At 42.8% G+C, this 22,881-nt stretch overlaps 1 protein-coding gene across 1 annotated transcript in view; it reads right to left on the reverse strand.

Annotated features, from left to right (window-relative positions):
• LOC126336081 (uncharacterized) overlaps positions 1 to 22,881 on the reverse strand; it is a 272,829-nt gene that overhangs the window by 181,486 nt on the left and 68,462 nt on the right. The window lies entirely within an intron of this gene.

A 22,881-nucleotide genomic window follows, 5' to 3' on the forward strand; every position in this document is an offset into this window, starting at 1 on the left:
GGACACCATTGACCATACGTTTTCAATTGGTGAGAGATCTGGAGAATGAGCTGGCCAGGGCAGCAGTCGAACATTTTCTGCATCCAGAAAGGCCCGTACAGCACCTGCAAGATGCGGTCGTGCATTATCCTGCTGAAATGTAGAGTTTCACAGGGATCGAATGAAGGGTAGAGGAACGGGTTGTAACACATCTGAAATGAAACGTCCAGTGTTCAAAGTGTCGTCAATTGGAACAAGAGGTGACCGAGACGTGTAACCAATGGCACGCCATACCATCATGCCGGATGATACGCCAGTATGGCGATGACGTATACACGCTTCCAATGTGCGTTCACCGCGATGTCGCCAAACACGGATGCGCCCATCATGATGCTGTAAACAGAACCTGGATTCATCCGAAAAAATGACGTTTTGCCATTCGTGCACCCAGGTTCGTCGTTGAGTACACCATCGCAGGCGCTCATGTCTGTGATGCAGCGTCAAGGGTAACCGCAGCCATGGTCTCCGAGCTGATAGTCCATGTTGCTGCAAACGTCGTCGAACTGTTCGTGCAGATGTTTGTTGTCTTGCAAACGTCCCCATCTATTGACTCAGGGATCGAGACGGGGCTGCACGATCCGTTACAGCCATGCGGATAAGATGCCTGTCATCTCGACTGCTAGTGATACAAGGCCGTTGGGATCCAGCACGGCGTTCCGTATTTCCCTCCTGAAACCAACGATTCCATATTCTGCTAACAGTCATTGGATCTCGACCAACGCGTGCAGCAATGTCGCGATACGATAAACCGCAGTCGGAAACGTGATGGTACGCATTCTCCTCCTTACACGAGGCATCACAACAAAGTTTCACCAAGCAACGCCGATCAACTACTGTTTGTGTATGAGAAACCGGTTGGAAACTTTCCTCATGTCAGCACGTTGTAGGTGTCGCCACCGGCGCCAACGTTGTGTAAATACTCTGAAAAAGCTAATCATTTGCATACGACAGCATCTTCTTCCTGACCGTTGAATTTCGCGTGTGTATGACGTCATCTTCGTGGTGCAGCAATTTTAATGGCCAGTAGTGTAAGTGTGTGACCCTACGGTCATATAGATTGTGCAATTTGTAGAATACATAAATGAAACTTCATTCACGTATGATTAATGTATCAGCGTAAATTTTTTCTTTGCAATTTTGCTACAGTTGCAATGAGTAAATGAACCTTGTATAATGTTTGATGCTGACAAGCTTTTCATGTATGAAGAATACGCCAACAGCCTGATTAATGCTCCCATGAGTATTAATTTTTCATATTTTATTTTTCTTGTTGTACGATATGGTGTGCATATTTAGTGTTAATCAAATTATTAACTGCATTTCGTTGTGCGTTATCTCATCGCTTTTGACTTCCTCTTTCCCACACTAACGTCACTAAGTTTGTGAACTTTTCGTGTGGCACCATCGTTAAAATATATCGTGCATGGCAATATGGCGCTATCCAGAACTGGCGCCGAGGCAACTTTGTTGCACCACAGGCCCTAGATGACAAGGGTGAACAGTTGTTGCAGAGGAACAGACATGCGACTGTTGACCAACTGACCACCCAGACGAACCAAGGGGCTAACAACAGTTCTCGTCAACGATGGTTCAGCGAACTTTGCTGCCTATGGGCCTCCTTAGCGTCACGCACCTATGCTGACTGCCGTTCATAGGCGACGTCCACAACTGGACGTCCACAGGTGGCCTTTTTAGGTGAATCACGTTTTATGCTTCACCAGACAGATGGCCGTTGACATGTACAGCGCGAAACTTCTGAAAGCAAATATCCAGCAACAATGGTTGGAAGGATCCGGGCCTGAGGAGAGAGCTAACATGGCCTGGGGAATGTTTATGTTGTATTCCATGCGTGATCTCGTCATTCTGGAAGGTGTAATGGATCAACACAACTGTGCATCTATCCTTGGGGATCGTTTCCACGGCTGCGTGCGATTTGTTTTTTCCTCGGCGCGGTGGCATCTACCAGGAGGACAATGCAACATGTCACACAGCTTGCAGTGTACATGTGCGGTTCAAAGAGTACTAAGAGGAGATTACCGTACTTCCCTGGCCACTAAACTCCCCAGATTAAAAACCAATCGAAAATCTGTGGGGTTATCTCGATCGGGCTGTTGCGAGAGACCTAGCACAGCTGGCCACAGCGTTGGGGTCGGCATGGTTCCACATCGCTGCCAGAACCTTACTGAGCCTCTTCCTGCGAACCTCGCAGTGGTCTGCGGTGCAAAACATGGTTATTGAGGCTTTTGACAGATGGTCACATGAATATGGCTGGATGGTATATTACACAGGACATCTCAACCAATAAATTTTTTTTCACAAATATGATAAAGCTCAAAAGTGAAAGGATAAATAGCTTTTTCAAAGAGTAAATAGTTAGTCATAATTCACATTATATCACAATTACGTCTTCAAATCAATAAATACACTACACACTTTCTAAAGTGCGTCAGTTCAACGGTTTGTTTAGGAAAAGACAGCCACACTTTCGCATTTATAATATTGATGTGGATAAGAAAAATTCCGCCTATTGGAATTGAATGATGTGTCTACCAAACGTGTTTCGTTTTTTCATATTAGGTATCATTAGTGGTATTCGTTTTTAAGCATCATCAATGCTCAACACACTGTTTCCCGCGTCCCCTCGACATGCCATATATACCCCTCACTGTTACTGCTGTCAACCCGCTGTGTCTGATTGGTTATTGCACTATGTCCTTTTCATGTTGCTACGTGTTCTTCTGTACGTACTAGGTGGACTTAGTGCCTGTTTCTAACTAATAGGCAACATTTAAACATTTGATTGTACTTAACGTATCCTGTTGTACACTACATGTAGTCTTTCTGTAAGGCTGGACATCAAGTACATAACAAAAAACACATGGATATATGAAAAGGACGTAGAAATGAATACCACAGATGAGGACTTGCATGAATAGGTGAAACATGTTTGGTAGACACATATAAAAGATTCATATTTTTTTCGTTATATGATAAAGCGAAATTGAAGTAGCAGATGAGGAAAACTGGCTGCAAATATTAGCGATATGAATGACGATGTGTTACTTTTTCTTCCACATCTTCACGATGAGTATACTGTGGACACTCCCATTTTCCAACAGAGCAGTGTTGCTGTTTTGACGAATATTAAGGCAATGTTTCGCATCTCGACTGACCCGCAAAATGACTCGCTCTTAATCCCGTTGAAAATGACTGAGACTATTTGGAATAGCGGGTGACATTTATCAATCAACATCCGCGTAATTTGGCAGCTCTACGCGATCTTGTCTTTGATGAGCTGGATGTAGCATAGCTGAAGATATTTGTGTACTCTCTTCCCTGTAAAATTTTGGTCATTATTAGAACTGTAGGCGGTGTTATTAACGTGATATCTTCTGGGGAGTGACTAGTTTTGTTGTCCTATGTGCTTATTTCGCAACGAAAGTCAGTACCAACGAAGAAGTGTTAGACTGAAGAGGAAGAAGTTAAATGCTTCTTTCAGTAATTACATTTATTGGTCCAACTTTCGTATCAGTTGTCAGGGGCAGCATTCGCCAATATTCTCGATTGTTTTCATCGCTTCACTTTTCATTCTAACAAACCCCTGTGCTCTCACGATGACCCCACAACTGTTTCATCATACGTTTTGAAGCTGTTGTTGTTGTGGTTTCCAGTCCTGAGACTGGTTTGATACAGCTCTCCATGCTACTCTATCCTGTGCAAGCTTCTTCATCTCCCAGTACCTACTGCAACCTACATTCTTCTGCATCTGCTTAGTGTATTCATCTCTTAGTCTCCCTCTACGATTTTTACCCTCCACGCTGCCCTCCAATGCAAAATTGGTAATCCCTTGATGCCTCAGAACATGTCCTACCAACCGATCCCTTCTTCTGGTCAAGTTGTGCCACAAACTTCTCTTCTCCACAATCCTATTCAGTACTTCCTCATTAGTTATGTGATCCACCCATCTAATCTTCAGCATTCTTCTGTAGCACCACATTTCGAAAGCTTCTATTCTCTTCTTGTCCAAGCTATTTATCGTCCATGTTTCCCTTCCATACATGGCTACACTCCATACAAATACTTTCAGAAACGACTTCCTGACACTTAAAGCTATGCTCGATGTTAACAAATTTCTCTTCTTCAGAAACGCTTTCCTTGCCATTGCCAGTCTACATTTTATATCCTCTCTACTTCGACCATCATCAGTTACTTTGCTCCCCAAATAGCAAAACTCCTTTGCTACTTTAAGTGTCTCATTTACTAATCTAATTCCCTCAGCATCACATGACTTAATTCGACTACATTCCATTATCCTCGTTTTGCTTTTGTTGATGTTCATCTTATACCCTCCTTTCAAGACACTGTCCATTCCGTTCAACTGCTCTTCCAAGTCCTTCGCTGTCTCTGACAGAATTACGATGTCATCGGCAAACCTCAAAGTTTTTATTTCTTCTCCATGGATTTTAATACCTACTCCAAATTTTTCTTTTGTTTCCTTCACTGCTTGCTCAATATACAGATTGAATAACATCGGGGAGAGACTACAACCCTGTCTCACTCCTTTCCCAACAACTGATTCCCTTTCATGTCCCTCGACTCTTATAACTGCCATCTGGTTTCTGTACAAATTGTAAATAGCCTTTCGCTCTCTGTATTTTATCCCTGCCACCTTTAGAATTTGAAAGAGAGTATTCCAGTCAACGTTGTCAAAAGCTTTCTCTAAGTTTACAAATGCTAGAAACGTAGGTTTGCCCTTCCTTAATCTAGCTTCTAAGATAAGTCGTAAGGTCAGTATTGCCCCACGTGTTCCAACATTTCTACGGAATCCAAATTGATCCCCCCCCCCAGGGTCGCCTTCTACCAGTTTTTCCATTCGTCTGTAAAGAATTCGCGTTAGTATTTTGCAGCTGTGACTTATAATAAGTCTGATATCACAACGTGACATTCTTTATCTGCTGTAGTGGCTACTATATTTCTAAAAAAAAGCATTGTTATTATTTTATAAATAAAATACTCCAGATCACGTTCGACTTAACTGTTAAACCGTTTCCATCTAGTGTGCGTCGTTAGAATTTAACGGTCTGAAGTAGGCGTACTTCGGCCGAAACCGGTCGTAACTGTTAATTATTAACTTGATCTAGACAGTTTCCTTCAGAAAATGATGAAGATCACAGTATTCTCTTGCGGCACAATGCTGTCTTTCTGCAATAAGTTACTGCACTGTTAGAAACCCAACATTGACAGTGGCTGTACGCAAAACACCAGCAGCCCGAAGTCTTTTGTCTTCTACCGGTTCAGAACTAGGGAACCCAGTCATCGTAAGAAGTTTGACGATCGACGACCAGGGAACCAAGGAATCGAGAAAAAGTGCACGAAGAGTATTATCATTCCCTTACAGTCCCCACCTCAACAGCATAAAAAAATGGTTTAAGAATGTTCTTACTTTGTATTAAATTTTAATGTGTGTTCTGCGCATTGGTTTGTTGGGAAACAATGATATTTCCTTCTAGTGCTCGGAGTAGATTGGTTATTGAGCTTTAAAACAGCCTGTACATGATTCTTCCACTGGTGTTTACTAAGAATTTCTGCAAAGCTCGTACCGTGAGTAGTGGTTCACACGGGTTGTCTGAGAACCTGTCTTGTCCATCCAGCCATTCCTGTCGCCTAAAGGCGGATAATACGCAATTATGAGCCTCCTGATCTGCAGAAGTTAAGTGCTAAAAATAAAAACAAGTAAGCAAGACTTATTCATGACATAACGCACTTAGCTCCACACACACATACACACACACACACACACACACACACACACACACACACACACACACCACCCACCCACCCACCCGCCCACCCACCCACACACACACACACACACACACACACACACAAAAGTGACAAAAAGCAGATTACAGAGTACCTGACGGCTCAACACAAAAGTTTTGTCTCAAGTGCAGATAGTGTTGAGGATCAGTGGACAAAGTTCTAAACCATGGTACAATATGCGTTAGATGAGTATGTGCCAAGCAAGATCGTAAGAGATGGAAAAGAGCCACCGTGGTACAACAACCGAGTTAGAAAACTGCTGCGGAAGCAAAGGGAACTTCACAGCAAACATAAACATAGCCAAAGCCTTGCAGACAAACAAAAATTACGCGAAGCGAAATGTAGTGTGAGGAGGGCTATGCGAGAGGCTTTCAATGAATTCGAAAGTAAAGTTCTATGTACTGACTTGGCAGAAAATCGTAAGAAATTTTGGTCCTATGTCAAAGCGGTAGGTGGATCAAAACAAAATGTCCAGACACTCTGTGACCAAAATGGTACTGAAACAGAGGATGACAGACTAAAGGCCGAATTACTAAATGTCTTCTTCCAAAGCTGTTTCACAGAGGAAGACTGCACTGTGCTTCCTTCTCTAGATTGTCGCACACTTGACAATATGGTAGATATCGAAGTAGACGACAGAGGGATAGAGAAACAATTAAAATCGCTCAAAAGAGGAAAGGCCGCTGGTCCTGATGGGATACCAGTTCGATTTTACACAGAGTACGCGAAGGAACTTGCCCCCCTTCTTGCAGCGGTGTACCGTAGGTCTCTAGAAGAGCGAAGCGTTCCAAAGGATTGGAAAAGGGCACAGGTCATCCCCGTTTTCAAGAAGGGACGTCAAACAGATGTGCAGAACTATAGACCTATATCTCTAACGTCGATCAGTTGTAGAATTTTGGAACACGTATTATGTTCGAGTATAATGTCTTTTCTGGAGACTAGAAATCTCCTCTGTAGGAATCAGCATGGGTTTCGAAAAAGACGATCGTGTGAAACCCAGCTCGCGCTATTCGTCCACGAGACTCAGAGGGCCTTAGACACGGGTTCACAAGTGGATGCCGTGTTTCTTGACTTCCGCAAGGCGTTTGACACAGTTCCCCACAGTCGTTTAATGAACAAAGTAAGAGCATACGGACTATCAGATCAATTGTGTGATTGGATTGAGGAGTTCCTAGATAACAGAACGCAGCACGTCATTCTCAACGGAGAGAAGTCTTCCGAAGTAAGAGTGATTTCAGGTGTGCCGCAGGGGAGTGTCATAGGACCGTTGCTGTTCACAATATACATAAATGACCTGGTGGATGACATCGGAAGTTCACTGAGGCTTTTTGCAGATGATGCTGTGGTGTATCGATAGGTTGCAACAATGGAAAATTGTACTGAAATGCAGGAGGATCTGCAGCGAATTGACGCATGGTGCACGGAATGGCAATTGAATCTCAATGTAGCGAAGTGTAATGTGATGCGAATACATAGAAAGATAGGTCCTTTATCATTTAGCTACAAAATAGCAGGTCAGCAACTGGAAGCAGTTAATTCCATAAATTATCTGGGAGTACGCATTAGGAGTGATTTAAAATGGAATGATCATATAAAGTTGATCGTCGGTAAAGTAGATGCCAGACTGAGATTCATTGGAAGAATCCTAAGGAAATGCAATCCGACAACAAAGGAAGTAGGTTACAGTACACTTGTTCGCCCAATGCTTGAATACTGCTCAGCAGTGTGGGATCCGCACCAGGTAGGGTTGATAGAAGAGATAGAGAAGATCCAACGGAGAGCAGCGCGCTTCGTTACAGGATCATTTAGTAATTGCGAAAGCGTTACGGAGATGATAGATAAACTCCAGTGGAAGACTCTGCAGGAGAGACGCTCAGTAGCTCGGTACGGGCTTTTGTTAAAGTTTCGAGAACATACCTTCACCGAAGAGTCAAGCAGTATATTGCTCCCTCCTACGTATATCTCGCGAAGAGACCATGAGGATAAAATCAGAGAGATTAGAGCCCACACAGAAGCATACCGACAATCCTTCTTTCCACGTACAATACGAGACTGGAATAGAAGGGAGAACCGATAGAGGTACTCAGGGTACCCTCCGCCACACACCGTCAGGTGGCTTGCGGAGTACGGATGTAGATGTAGATGTAGATGTAGAACACAACAACAACTGGAGAAAGTTGATGCGGTGGTCAGTAGTCAGTAATTTTCAAAAGGTAATTGCTAAAAGACTTTCATACAGAGTCACATTTTATAAAGAGGTAAGTTTTCTTATCGATCCGAAGACAAGAGCCTGAGAGGACGCGATAAATTTTCTCAGAACAAAACGCGGTAATGTACCATTTACAACATTACAGTGAATATTCTCTGACGAGACAAACAATTAAAATAGTAGAGGTGTCTTGTAAGTTTTGCTACTTTGTATAGGTTATGGTTTTACGTACTATATAGACATTATAACATTAGCTTGAAATCTGTATTACTCACTTGCAATATTTGGCTTTGCATTCTTCTGTTTCTATGACAATGAATCACTGGAAGATGATAACTATTCCTTGTTGCACGAACTCTAAGCCGAGACGACAATTCAGTTTTCAGCAATGGCTTAAATTGATTGATAGACCAGGAATCAAAACAGAGTTGCTGCAGGAACTCTGAAACGCTGACAGAAATGAAATGCTACTGACATCGAAAGAAGTAAGTTTTACTACCCAGTTAATAGACCACAATACATTAAAAAAAGATCACTGTATACTGAAGTACTGGTCTCGACTATGTTTTAATAGGATTACCATCCACCTTGAAATATTTGTCATGTAAAGACATCACATTTGGGACCCCCTGCCGTGGAATAATATTGACTGCAACAATAACGGTGTCGTGAGAGTTGCCTTTGGGAATTGTCATGCTGGCATCTTTCAACAGTAGGGGCGAGGTGATGAAGGAGTGTGGGGAACATCAGTACATATATTACAGGCAAGGTTGTAATGAATCACTGCGTTGAATCTGCCGTACGTAAATGAGCATTGACATAGCCGGAAACAACCAAACTTTTCAGAATGTTGAATCTGTTGTACTGTATGCCGCAATGCAATTTTCGTTGTGTCGCATAACAGATGTTGGCGTTGACGATTACACCTGCTTCTGAAAAGACAGTCAACAGTGTATGTCCCCTCACAAATCGCCATGAACAGCGAGACGATATCTGGCGTTGACCTTGTGGGGAGGACGTGAACCTCTACTACACTGCTTGGTGTTTAATTTCAGACGTCTCATGTGACAATCTTGTCCAGTTCGCTACCGCATTTCGATTCAGAGAGATGTTATTCTCGCTATAGACTCGTGCCAAAAACAGTACTGCGACTCCCTCCACCCTCCAAATTTGCTCCTTTGTATTGCGACGGTACCTAATGGTTATTGCTAGTGTAGCCGTTCTTGTAAACAGCATCCCATACGGGAAAACGAGTTGCGTCTTTTCCTGCAGTTACTTACATTGTAGGTACTTGGGCTATGCACGACTCTGTTTAAAAAAATAACTCGATGTAGTCACTGAGTCAAGACGTGCACGTCTGCCTTCATGCCCTGCAGCTAATTCGCTGCAAAGAATAACCTGTAGCTGTGACCCCGCAATCAAATACTCTGCGCATTGGCTAGAACAGCGAGTTAATAAAATGCGCAGAAATACGAAAAAAGTTGAATGAACAATTTAATAACATGGGTTCAAAAAACTACCCATTCGAAACGCAATAGTTACGTTGAGAGCAATATGGGAATGGCAGCAAAATCCCGAACTAAATAGTTATCAAAGATACGCGAAGAGTAATTCATTTCATAACTACAATACACGAAACATACACCAGCTCAAAACAGTTCAGAGTTCAACACGATTTACAAATTAACAAACCCGGGATGACAAGTGGAAACTCGTACTCTGTCTATCCTCATTTACATAATGCAAGCAGAAAAATTTATTCCTACTCTGGAGCAAACTGAGACCTCTCGAAATATAAAGTCCCTTGAGAAATTAAAGTACGGTAGCAGACTTTCATGACACAGAATCTATCACCCACCCCATCAGAAACCACACAATACCGCAGGCAGGTCTGTCTTCTTCCAGAACGAACGTCCAACCGTCCAGAATCGCCCCCTTGAGCTCTTCATGTGGAATGTCTCGGACTCCACTTGACTCACGTATTGTTTCACTACTCTGCTCTTCCATTAGCTGAATGGCGTCTGCTCCAAAAATACATCTTTCCTAAGTTCTGCAGACATGATTTGCCTCAACTTTACCCCTTCCTGGACTAAACTAATATATTACAACAATATTTAAATAAAGTAATTTATAAATATTTGGTGACACATCTTTCACCGTAATTACAAATAAAGGTTTGTTCATAAATAAGCTAGTATTCTTGTGCAAGGTTGCTCGCATTAAATCATAACGAATTGTCGTTAAACATTGTTTAAACAGTTCTTTATACCTTCTTGACAGAAGCGTCTTTTGATTCTGTTTTCATTTGTGATGATCGATAACACGTGAGACTAACTACTTTTAAATTAGTACAGTTTCGTAACAGCAGTTGCAAGCAACATTGAAATTAAGGTACTGGCAAAGTAGTAAACTGTTCATTAAATAACTGCAGAAGTATCGAAATTTGTGACATACTCATGCTATATTCATTTACTGCGTAATTGTGAAGAAAATGATGTTCTGACAAACATATGCGTATTAAAAAAGGTACTAAAGACGTCACAAGGCAATAAATGAAATAGATGGAGATGAGCAGCTTTCTGAGATGGTAGCTATCATCCAATTCTATCATCTGAAGTATTGATAATATTCTTCTCGGGTATGCAGCCGGATCATAACGTCTTCATGACACAATATTTCCGCGGTCCAACTGGCCGCCATCTTCAGGTGAGAGTGCTGGTGCACGATCTCGCCGGAACTGACTTCCCAGCTCAAGCAGCGGCCCCTATATAGGCCGCAGAAGACCCACAAAGCGTGCGCGAGAAGGTGCCGTAACTGCCCTCTAGCGCAGTAGACATACCCCGCCGCCAGTGATGGAAACAGGCGAAATCGAGATATTGCTGTAAAAAAAAAAAAATAATAATAATAATAAAATAAAATAAAAAATAAAAAAATTCCGACGATAGAATCACAGACCGTTGTTTTTTAATGTCAGATAACACTGGCTCCCAAGTCTTACTTAAAAGATAACCCTTGTCTCTATTAATAAGATTGTCAGATAACCGAATCTCTATGGATTCTTTTAAAACACAGTCCCAATAGCGAGATGCAGGGGCAACCATTTGCGTCTCGTCATATAGTATTCTGTGTCCCTCGGTGAGACAGTGTTCCGCCACTGCAGATTTCACAGGTTGAAGCAGCCGTGTGTGCCGCTGATGCTCAACACATCGGTCCTGAATGGTCCGGATTGTCTGACCAATATACGCCTTTCCACAGTAGCAAGGGATCTTGTACACACCGGGCTTCCTCAAACCCAAGTCATCCTTAACAGAGCCAAGGAGTGCTCTAATCTTGGCTGGCGGACGAAAAATACTTTTGATGTGATATCTTTTCAGAATCCTTCCTATCTTCGAGGAAATGCTCCCAGCAAAAGGCAGAAAAGCTACCGATTTGCAGGTATCTTCTGGTGGTTCAGGCGAAGGTCCAAACTGGAAAGCACGACGGATCTGTTTATTTGTATAGCCATTCTGCTTGAACACAATCTTAAGATGGTCCAATTCTTGGGTCAAGCTTTCTCCATCTGAAATGGCATAAGCTCTTCTCGCTAACGTCCGCAGGACCCCCGTACGCTGGAACGATGGATGACAGCTAGAAGCATGTAAGTAACGGTCCGTGTGCGTAGTCTTTCGATAAACGCTGTGTCCCAGTGTCCCATCATCCTTTCTGTACACCTGAACTTCCAGAAACGGAAGCTTTCCATCATTTTCCACCTCCATGGTAAATTTGATGCTAGGATGCAGGGAACTGAAATGATCTAGGAGGCGGTCCAGAGCTTCTCTCCCCAGCTTCTGCGGCCTATATAGGGGCCGCCCCTTGCGCTGGGAAGTCAGTTCCGGCGAGATCGTGCTCCAGCACTCTCACCTGAAGATGGCGGCCAGTTGGAAAGCGGAAATATTGTGTCATGAAGACGTTATGATCCGGCTGCATACCCGAGAAGAATATTATTAATTATTACGCCGGGAAAGCCTTCTTAGTCACATCTGAAGTATTGTTTGTTGAAACGGCATGAAGCATTTAAAAGTTGTTAATTGAGAAGTTCATTATTAAAATGTTTATTCACTGTGAAATGCTAACTTAACTTCTGTAGTTGCAAAGATATTGGAAATATGGCTGTGTTATTGGATGCGCCTCGTTTTTCTGAGATCGCATGTGTATTCAGATTTACTTTAATAGTTGGCTGCAAATTATTATAGATTCTCAAAGAGCTGTAAGAAGCTATCTTTTAGCTTGTCTGACACTCCGCAATTTTGGTGTATCTCCTGCACAAAGGTCATGCGAGTAACAGCTGCCCAAATTCCCAGCTTTTTACTCATTTCTGGCGATGCTGCTCGTCTTTGCACCTGTAGCCGGAAATGCCGCTAGCGTTCAGCCGTACAACGACGTCATATTAATTCGTACCAATGCTGGCCGGCCGATTAGCTCGCCTACGTACGCGTAACGGTTTTCTGTTAACGAACGTGCGATATAGCGAGCATATAGCGAGCACACAGTCTGCGGAAATCGCGTTTGTCCGATAAAATTTCATGCTGCAGCTTAACGGAAATTTGTGCAAAATGGAATGAAAGAGTTGTTAAGAATCACTCGTCCTCCTTCATACTTTCTTTGCACGGCTCGTCTGCCACCTGCATCGAGCAAATTTTTACAAACTTCAATTACGACGCATTCATGATCTGTCCACGTCAGAATTTATAAATTTGACTGCCTATGGCTGTGGCTGATGCACCATACACTCAGAAATCGTATGATTGAGTACATTTCATACAGGGCAGACTGATCCATTTTCTTGAGTATCATCGCAACAAACTACCGAGCCTCTGCGTCGTTGTCTTCGCAGACAGTGCCATCAGTGTTCTGTAAACGCACGCTGCCGATAAACATAGATGTACCCTCTGAAGATATGAAGCCTGAGTAAGAGTACATGGTGATATTTAATAGAAATTTAAAATTAATTTGAGTGCTTGAGTATGGTATCTGTTGCATACAAGTGACAAGATAGTTTATGTGAAAAATATATACAGGGTGTTTCAAAAATGACCGGTATATTTGAAACGGCAATAAAAACTAAACGAGCAGCGATAGAAATACACCGTTTGTTGCAATATGCTTGGGACAACAGTACATTTTCAGGCGGACAAACTTTCGAAATTACAGTAGTTACAATTTTCAACAACAGATGGCGCTGCAAGTGATGTGAAAGATATAGAAGACAACGCAGTCTGTGGGTGCGCCATTCTGTACGTCGTCTTTCTGCTGTAAGCGTGTGCTGTTCACAACGTGCTAGTGTGCTGTGGACAACATGGTTTATTCCTTAGAACAGAGGATTTTTCTGGTGTTGGAATTCCACCGCCTAGAACATAATGTTGTTGCAACAAGACGAAGTTTTCAACGGAGGTTTAATGTAACCAAAGGACCGGAAAGCGATACAATAAAGGATCTGTTTGAAAAATTTCAACGGACTGGGAACGTGACGGATGAACGTGCTGGAAAGGTAGGGCGACCGCGTACGGCAACCACAGAGGGCAATGCGCAGCTACTGCAGCAGGTGATCCAACAGCGGCCTCGGGTTTCCGTTCGCCGTGTTGCAACTGTGGTCCAAATGACGCCAACGTCCACGTATCGTCTCATGCGACAGAGTTTACACCTCTATCCATACAAAATTCAAATGCGGCAACCCCTCAGCGCCGCTATCATTGCTGCACGAGAGACATTCGCTAACGATATAGTGCACAGGATTGATGACGGCGATATGCATGTGGGCAGCATTTGGTTCACTGACAAAGCTTATTTTTACCTGGACGGCACATATGGGGAACCGAAAAGCTCCATGTTGCAGTCCCATCGTCCCTGCATCCTCAAAAAGTACTGGTCTGGGCCGCCATTTCTTCCAAAGGAATCATTGGCCCATTTTTCAGAGCCGAAACGACTACTGCATCACGCTATCTGGACATTCTTCGTGAATTTGTGGCGGTACAAACTGCCTTAGACGACACTGTGAACACCTCGTGGTTTATGCAAGATGGTGCCCGGCCACATCGCACGGCCGACGTCTTTAATTTCCTGAATGAATATTTCGATGATCGTGTGATTGCTTTGGGCCTCCCTATTCGCCAGACATGAACCCCTGTGGCTTCTTTTGTGGGGACACTTGAAAGACCAGGTGTACCGTCAGAATGCAGAAACAATTGAACAGCTTAAGCAGTACATCTCATCTGCATGTGAAGTCATTCCGACAGACAAGTTGTCAAAGGTTTCGGGTAATTTCATTGAGAGACTACGCTATATTATTGCTACGCATGGTGGATATGTGGAAAATATCGTACTATAGAGTTTCCCAGACGGCAGCGCCATCTGTTGTTGACAATTGTAAGTACTGTAATTTCGAAAGTTTGTCCGCCTGAAAATGTACTGTTATCCCAAGCATATTGCAACAAACGGTGTATTTCTATCGCTGCTCGTTTAGTTTGTATTGCCGTTTCAAATATACCGGTCATTTTTGAAACACCCTGTATTATCGACGTTAATCTGACAATGACTACTGACGAAAACCAGTAATTTAGGGAATTAGTGCAATTCATTTGCGTTGCTGACCATACACCGTAATAAAGAGGCACAAATGTGTACATTTGTTATTCAGACCCGCCTGCAGTACAAATTACGAACAGAAACAGAAATTACTTTCTTGTTATTTCTTGTGAATATCTGCTACACACATAAAAAAATGTATCGTAGCCTATTGTACTTAATATTGCTGTATATTATAGCCCAGAGTCCTGTATAAAAAGCTGTCGAGTTAATTTTGACACAAAGTATGAGTCTGATTTTTGAGTTTATAGTTTCGCTGGTGAACACACATGTCTTGTAAACAAGGGATAGAGGCAGGCAGAATGTAACTAAACAGAATGTGTTGGTGATTAGCACAAAGAAAAAATCAAACATAAGTAACGTCAAAGTATTAACATAATGTATTTTTTAACAGTCTTGTGCTGCTCCACTAACAAGCTGATTTATTGATTTCATGTTAGCGATTTCCGTTGCTCGATACATACTGTTTACATATGCGCGACATAAGTTATACATTAGAATTACATCCCACATGGGCCCCTTTCGCCTAACTACTTTTTATTATGAGATTTCTTTGCTGAAGGTGTCATCATACGGAGGAAATGTAGGAGAGGTGAATCATGAAGTGAGGTGGTGCAATATAGGTGCTTCGTATAGCGCCAGTAAACCCCAGTTCTTTAAAGAATCGTACTCTTATTTGTAAAACAGCTTCAAACGTCTGACTCCTTATAAATGAGTTAATGTATTAAATATTTGACTTCAGTCATGCAAGAGAGGAAAAGTTGAGGAAAGATCTGAATTCATACTTGAAGTTTGGTGAAAATCGCTAAGTGCTCTCGTTATGAAACACTGAATGAATATAGTGTGGGTAGATTGCGCTGTGTTTCAATAAGAAGGTAGTTTTTCACGCATCTCAATGTTTATGGAGTCACATCTCCTCAAATAATTGTTGTACAATGGTACAATTGTGCAGCTAAATTCAGTGATGTACCTACATATTGTCTACAAAATGTGTTGAGAATAAAGTTAATAGTAAAGAAGTAATAAATTGAAAAACAAAGTCTGATGTTAAAGTTTTACTGCACTCCAGTTTACGCAGAAGCTACTTTTACACGCATCTAAGTGTCTATGTCGTCATATCTCCTGAAATAGGTATCGTAAAATTATATACGCAGTTTTGAGGTACTTTCAGTGGTATGCGTGGATACTGGCTGCAAACTGTATTGCGAATAGAGTCGGTAGTAAAGAAGTACACTACTGACCATTAAAATTGCTACATCACGAAGATAACGTGCTACAGACACGAAATTTAACCGACAGAAAGGAGATGCTGTGATATGCAAATGATTAGCTTTCCAGAGCATTCACACAAGGTTGGCGCCGGTGGCGACACCTACAACGTGCTGGCATGAGGAAAGTTTCCAACCGGTTTCTCAAACACAAACAGCAGTTGACCGGCGTTGCCTGGTGAAACGTTGTTGTGATGCCTCGTATAAGGTGGAGAAATGCATACCATCACGTTTCCGACTTTGATAAAGGTCGGATTGTAGCCTATAGCGATTGCGGTTTATCGTATCGCGACATTGCTGCTCGCGTTGGTCGAGATCCAATGACTGTTAGCAGAATATGGAATCGGTATGTTCAGGAGGATAATACGGAACGCCGTGCTGGATTCCAACGGCCTCGTATCACTAGCAGTCGAGATGATAAGCATCTTATCCGCATGGCTGTAATGGATCGTGCAGCCACGTCTCGATCCCTGAGTCAACAGATGGGTACGTTTGCAAGACAACAACCATCTGCACCAACAGTTCGACGACGTTTGCAGCAGCATGGACTATCAACTCGGAGACCATGGCTGCCGTTACCCTTGACGCTGCATCACAGACATGAGCGCCTGCGATTGTGTACTCGACGACGAACCTGGGAGCACGAATGGCAAAACGTCATTTTTTCGGATGAATCCAGGTTTTATTTACAGCATCATGATGGGCGCATCCGTGTTTGGCGACATCGTGGTGAACGCGCATTGAAAGCGTGTATTCGTCATCGCCATACTGGCGTATCACCTGGCGTGATGGTGTGGGGTGCCATTGGTTACACGTCTCGGTCACCTGTTGTTCGCATTGACGGCACTTTGAACACTGGACGTTACATTCCAGATGTGTTACGACCCGTGGCAATACCCTTCAATCGATCACTGCGAAACCCTACATTTCAGCAGGATAATGCACGACCGCATCTTGCAGGTCCTGTACGGGCCTTTCTGGATACAGAAAATGTTCGACTGCTGCCCTGGCCAGCACATTCTCCAGATCTCTCACCAACTGAAAACGTCTGGTCAATGGTGTCCGAGCAACTGGCTCGTCATAATACGCCAGTCACTACTCTTGATAAACAGTGGTATCGTTTTGAAGCTGTACCAGTACAAGCCATCCAAGCTGTGTTTGGCTCAGTGCCCAGGCGTATCAAGGCCGTTATTACGGCCAGAGGTGGTTGTTCTGGGTACTGATTTCTCAGGATCTATGCACCCACATTGCGTGGAAATGTAATCACATGTCTGTTCTAGTATAATATATTTGTCCAATGAATACCTGTTTAACATCTGCATTACTTCTTGGTGTAGCAATTTTAACGGCCAGTAGTGTAATAAATTAAAACTTTATGCCTTAGCCGAAGCTTGAGTGCATGCACAGCGAAAATGTAGTAGTCAATAAACTTTGGGAGTCTGCGAGAAAAAGTCTGAAGTTACATGTAAAGTTTGACAGAAGTTGATAAGTGCACTCATTCTCAAATACTGGATGACCAAAGTCCGAGTGTTTGCACACTGCTGCTTCAAGACAAAGACACAGTTTCTAACTGCAATACTTGGCTTACTGCGTTCAACTACAATCATAAGATTCTAGCGTCTCATGAATAGGTTATAACAGCATTTTAAATTTTTAAATTCTGTCTATTTTTACGTCAAAATTTTTTGTTGTCCCTGGAAGCCGTTAGATGAGCTACTTGAATGATAACCTAATATTTGGGCACTACTGCTAATTTAAATTTCCTGCTAGTTACTTGTTGTTGGGCATAACTGACTGACTCGCTTAATAGAAAAACATACAAACGTTTTCATTCCACTAATCAAAAGCCCCCATCCCCTTCATAAAGTTTCCGGAATATGTGAACTTGGTGTCTGCGAGTTTCTATATAAATAATAAATAAATGCAAATAAATGGCATAAGCACGGCTGATACCTACAATGTGTTGAGTCATTGACGTCCATATATGACTGTCTGACTTGAGAAATTCAGTAGTGCGACTAAGTGACACTGATAGTGACTATTATATTTCGATTTGTAAGATTTCCGAAATGTCGAAATGATGCTTATTCGAAAAAGTTTTTACAAGAAATTGGTGTTATTTAGACTTGTATGAGAGGTTTGTTGTAGTTTATTTACATTCAGGTTTTGTCAAGAAATTTGATTAAATTTTACAGGTAAACAGTTTATCATTTTCATTACCAGTAAAATAATATAAATAAGCTCTTGAATTAGACTGAGTATATTTTAATATACGCGTAGACAGCAGTGAGTAAATATTTGTTCTAAAGTGTATAGCCTATAATATTTAGAAATCAGGAACATTAATATTCTCTCACGTTGTAACGGGACATCCTCCACTAGTATATCTTTTCCTGAACAGTATTTGTCGATACCAGTATTATTTTTCGAATTTTGGATACGGTCAGTATTATCTCAGCTGCTTTTCTGAAAACTTTCATATAATTTTATACACAATACGTTATGTTTCAAGCTAAAATTTAAGAAAAGGAATTACTTTATTTTAGATGTTACACTTGAATGTACTCTGACTGTACAGTGAAAGTTTTTTTTAGAAATATTTGAAATTACGATTTATTTGGCACCCTTAAAATTTCTATTCTTATTATGCAATCTAGTACTGTTTACTATGTTTATTTCTGGATTAATTTATGAAATAATAATCGAAATTAATAGAAATTCATTTGCCAAGAAAAGTTGTAAAACCTTTTGAATATGTTTATTTCCGAAGAGTGTAAGCATGCTTCTGACGTGATTGGACGTATTTTTGTATTTTGAACGAACAATGTAATTCGGCTTTGTTAATGTGAAAATTCAAAAGACTGTATCATATACTAAAATGAGACAAAATACTTTGACGTAACAACAAAGATTCTGTAACAAAGATCGTCAAAATTATCTTCGTCAGACGTACCACATGCGTGGAGGCAAAGGCGTACCCAGAGAGGGAAACGGGAGAACAGATAACCCCTTCGCCCCGCTCCTTCTCTCACTCATTCTCTCTCGAAAAAAACATAAGATATTCGCAAACCGAACTTGCATCCTTCCCCCGCCGTACAAGCTGATGTATCAGTTAATTTTTTTTTAAAGAAAACTGTAACCGGTAATGGATATTGCCTAACAGGAAGTGTACCCGATGTCGTGATGTCTCAAAAACTATTTCGTCATTCATCGCGAAAGTAACAAATAGCTCTGCCATTTCCCTCTCGCCCCTTATGACAGTTCCTGCATATAGAGCTGGCTCGAAGCAGAGATCTCTTATAAAACGCTGGGTAGAACAGATGACGTTCTGAAATACACTCCCGGAAATGGAAAAAAGAACACATTGACACCGGTGTGTCAGACCCACCATGCTTGCTCCGGACACTGCGAGAGGGCTGTACAAGCAATGATCACACGCACGGCACAGCGGACACACCAGGAACCGCGGTGTTGGCCGTCGAATGGCGCTAGCTGCGCAGCATTTGTGCACCGCCGCCGTCAGTGTCAGCCAGTTTGCCGTGGCATACGGAGCTCCATCGCAGTCTTTAACACTGGTAGCATGTCGCGACAGCGTGGACGGGAACCGTATGTGCAGTTGACGGACTTTGAGCGAGGGCGTATAGTGGGCATGCGAGAGGCCGGGTGGACGTACCGCCGAATTGCTCAACACGTGGGGCGTGAGGTCTCCACAGTACATCGATGTTGTCGCCAGTGGTCGGCGGAAGGTGCACGTGCCCGTCGACCTGGGACCGGACCGCAGCAGCGCACGGATGCACGCCAAGACCGTAGGATCCTACGCAGTGCCGTAGGGGAATGCACCGCCACTTCCCAGCAAATTAGGGACACTGTTTCTCCTGGGGTATCGGCGAGGACCATTCGCAACCGTCTCCATGAAGCTGGGCTACGGTCTCGCACACCGTTAGGCCGTCTTCCGCTCACGCCCCAACATCGTGCAGCCCGCCTCCAGTGGTGTCGCGACAGGCGTGAATGGAGGGACGATTGGAGACGTGTCGTCTTCAGCGATGAGAGTCGCTTCTGCCTTGGTGCCAATGATGATCGTATGCGTGTTTGGCGCCGCGCAGGTGAGCGCAACAATGAGGACTGCATACGACCGAGGCACACAGGGCCAACACCCGGCATCATGGTGTGGGGAGCGATCTCCTACACTGGCCGTACACCTCTGGTGATCGTCGAAGGGACACTGAATAGTGCACGGTACATCCAAACCGTCATCGAACCCATCGTTCCACCATTCCTAGACCGGCAAGGGAACTTGCTGTTCCAACAGGACAATGCACATCCGCATGTATCCCGTGCCACCCAATGTTCTCTAGAAGGTGTAAGTCAACTACCCTGGCCAGCAAGATCTCCGGATCTGTCCCCCATTGAGCATGTTTGGGACTGGATGAAGCGTCGTCTCACGCGGTCTGCACGTCCAGCACGAACGCTGGTCCAACTGAGGCGCCAGGTGGAAATGGCATGGCAAGCCGTTCCACAGGACTACATCCAGCATCTCTACGATCGTCTCGATGGGAGAATAGCAGCCTGCATTGCTGCGAAAGGTGGATATACACTGTACTAGTGCCGACATTGTGCATGCTCTGTTGCCTGTGTGTATGTGCCTGTGGTTCTGTCAGTATGATCATGTGATGTATCTGACCCCAGGAATGTGTCAATAAAGTTTCCCCTTCCTGGGACAATGAATTCACGGTGTTCTTATTTCAATTTCCAGGAGTGTATAAGTAGTGATAACAAAATATTTTGGTACGGTATTCCATTCTATTTCTACAATGCTTTTAACAGTACCTTAGCTTATTTACTGAAATGATGGATATGCTACGATTGCCGGCTGGGGTGGCCGAGTGGTTCTAGGCGCTTCTGTCGGGAACCGGGCGACCACTACGGTCGCAGGTTCGAATCCTGCCTCAGGCATGGATGTGTGTGATGTCCTTACGTTAGTTAGGTGTAAGTAGTTCTAAGTTCTAGGGAACTGATGACCTCAGAAATTAAGTCCCATAGTGCTCGGAGCCAGCTGAACCATATGCTACGATTTTGGTGTATTTGTAAAATTAGACCTCAAATATTTTTACACCATGGCATAAATTTGTAACTGTCCTATATCTGTAGAATTAAAGTATCCAACAGTGACAAGAAACAGTATTTTTATTCAGTAATAATGGTTTTTTAGTCGTTCATCCGATTTTTTACAGGCCTGTTTCCATATCACGTGGTGAATCATGTATACGAATATCCCACAGGATATACAGTTTATTTATGTACTACAACCTAAATTGTGACACGTTAGCACTTTTGGTCATACACTATTGTGCAACAGGAGTTCCAGCCTGACGGAAAAAGAAAACATATTTCTTGTTGCACGTGAGAAGCCATTAAAAGTGCACCCTTTGGCGTTCCCAGAACGTAATTACAAAAAAATGTATGATATAAATCGAACGGTAGCAACATGTAGTTAACACCTCAACCCCAAAATGTTGTCACGAATGTGCTTACACTTGAGCCTGGAACAACTTAATAAATATTTATTGCTTATTGTTTGATATACACTCTAAGATAAAAAAGACAGCGCATCACGAAGGAATTATCGAATGGGATGGGACTCGGTAGATATACATACAAGCAAATTATTACAGTCTCAGAAAAAAATGGATGATAAGCAGAAACTGTCGCCTTATGCGGTCAGGCATTGCCTTGCAGTTTTCGTCCCATTCGGATAATCCCTTCGTGGTGTGTCGTTTTCTGTCTAAGTGTGTATTTTTACTGGTTGTATTTGTATTTGAATGTTTTGAAATTCATTTTAAAAATCATCTGGTGCCTTATTACAGCCATGTTTCCCGCAGAATAAATCTGTATACACTTACACCTAATTTTCTGCCGTCTTAATCTATTACAGCAGTTCGTTTGGTCTGTATGTATTGCTTTCTGGCCAGTGTTTACAAGCAGCTGGGTAGCTACTGCTGACGCACAAGTCGTTAGAAGGTAGGCCTCTAAGGTTGGCGCCTGTCTGTTTTCCAGATACGAATCGTGATTTCAGTTACACAACACAGTTTGTTCGTAAACACATTTTTTACGGAGGCTGAGGTATATCCAGTTGTATCAGGAAAGCAAACACTTGTGTTGTTACTTGTTCACATCCCCCTTCAGGTGACACTGTTCATGGTGTGCATAAAAAAATCGACGTTTCACTGTTTTACACGTAATGGACAGCAACACAAATAATCTTGAGGTCTGTATGGGTAAAAGAAATAGTATGTCTTACATAAGACGTAATGTTCGGCATAATCCTTCGTAGAAAGAGCGGAATCCCAAAAGAGTCACAGTTTACAAAGCATGAGTTACATCTATATCAACATCTGTATGCCGCACGTCACCTTAAGATGCGTGGCGGTGGGAACTGTGTACACCATTGTTTTTTCTCCTTTTTCTTCTTCAAGTAATAAATGGCGCGCGGGAAGAACGATTATTGGTAAATCTCCGTGTTTGTCGTAATCGCTCTAATTTTAGTGTTTTGAACTTTTCGCGGAATATACGGAGGAGGAAGTAAGATGATGGTTTACTCCTTTATGTATGTACGCTCTCAGAATTTGAACAGCAGACCACGTCATACTCTTCCCTTAGGGGACACTCGAAGTTACTTTAACGTCTGAAGGTTTCTCTCCATTAAGAATGATATTTAGTGTTCTAACTGTTAGGAGCGGTTCAGTCTAATCACAGAGTTTGTCCCATAGCCCGTACGCTCCTCTTTTGTTGATTAGGCTGCATTGTGGGACTGTATCGAACGGCATCAATCTGAGAGCTGATATTTGCTGCGTTCTGGGTTTCGCAGACAAACTGCCCATTTTTGCTACCATTAGGGACGCACCGTTCTTGCAGCGACCTACG

This window comes from Schistocerca gregaria, chromosome 2 (assembly GCF_023897955.1).
Source record: "Schistocerca gregaria isolate iqSchGreg1 chromosome 2, iqSchGreg1.2, whole genome shotgun sequence".
Taxonomy (NCBI): Eukaryota; Metazoa; Arthropoda; class Insecta; order Orthoptera; family Acrididae; genus Schistocerca; species Schistocerca gregaria.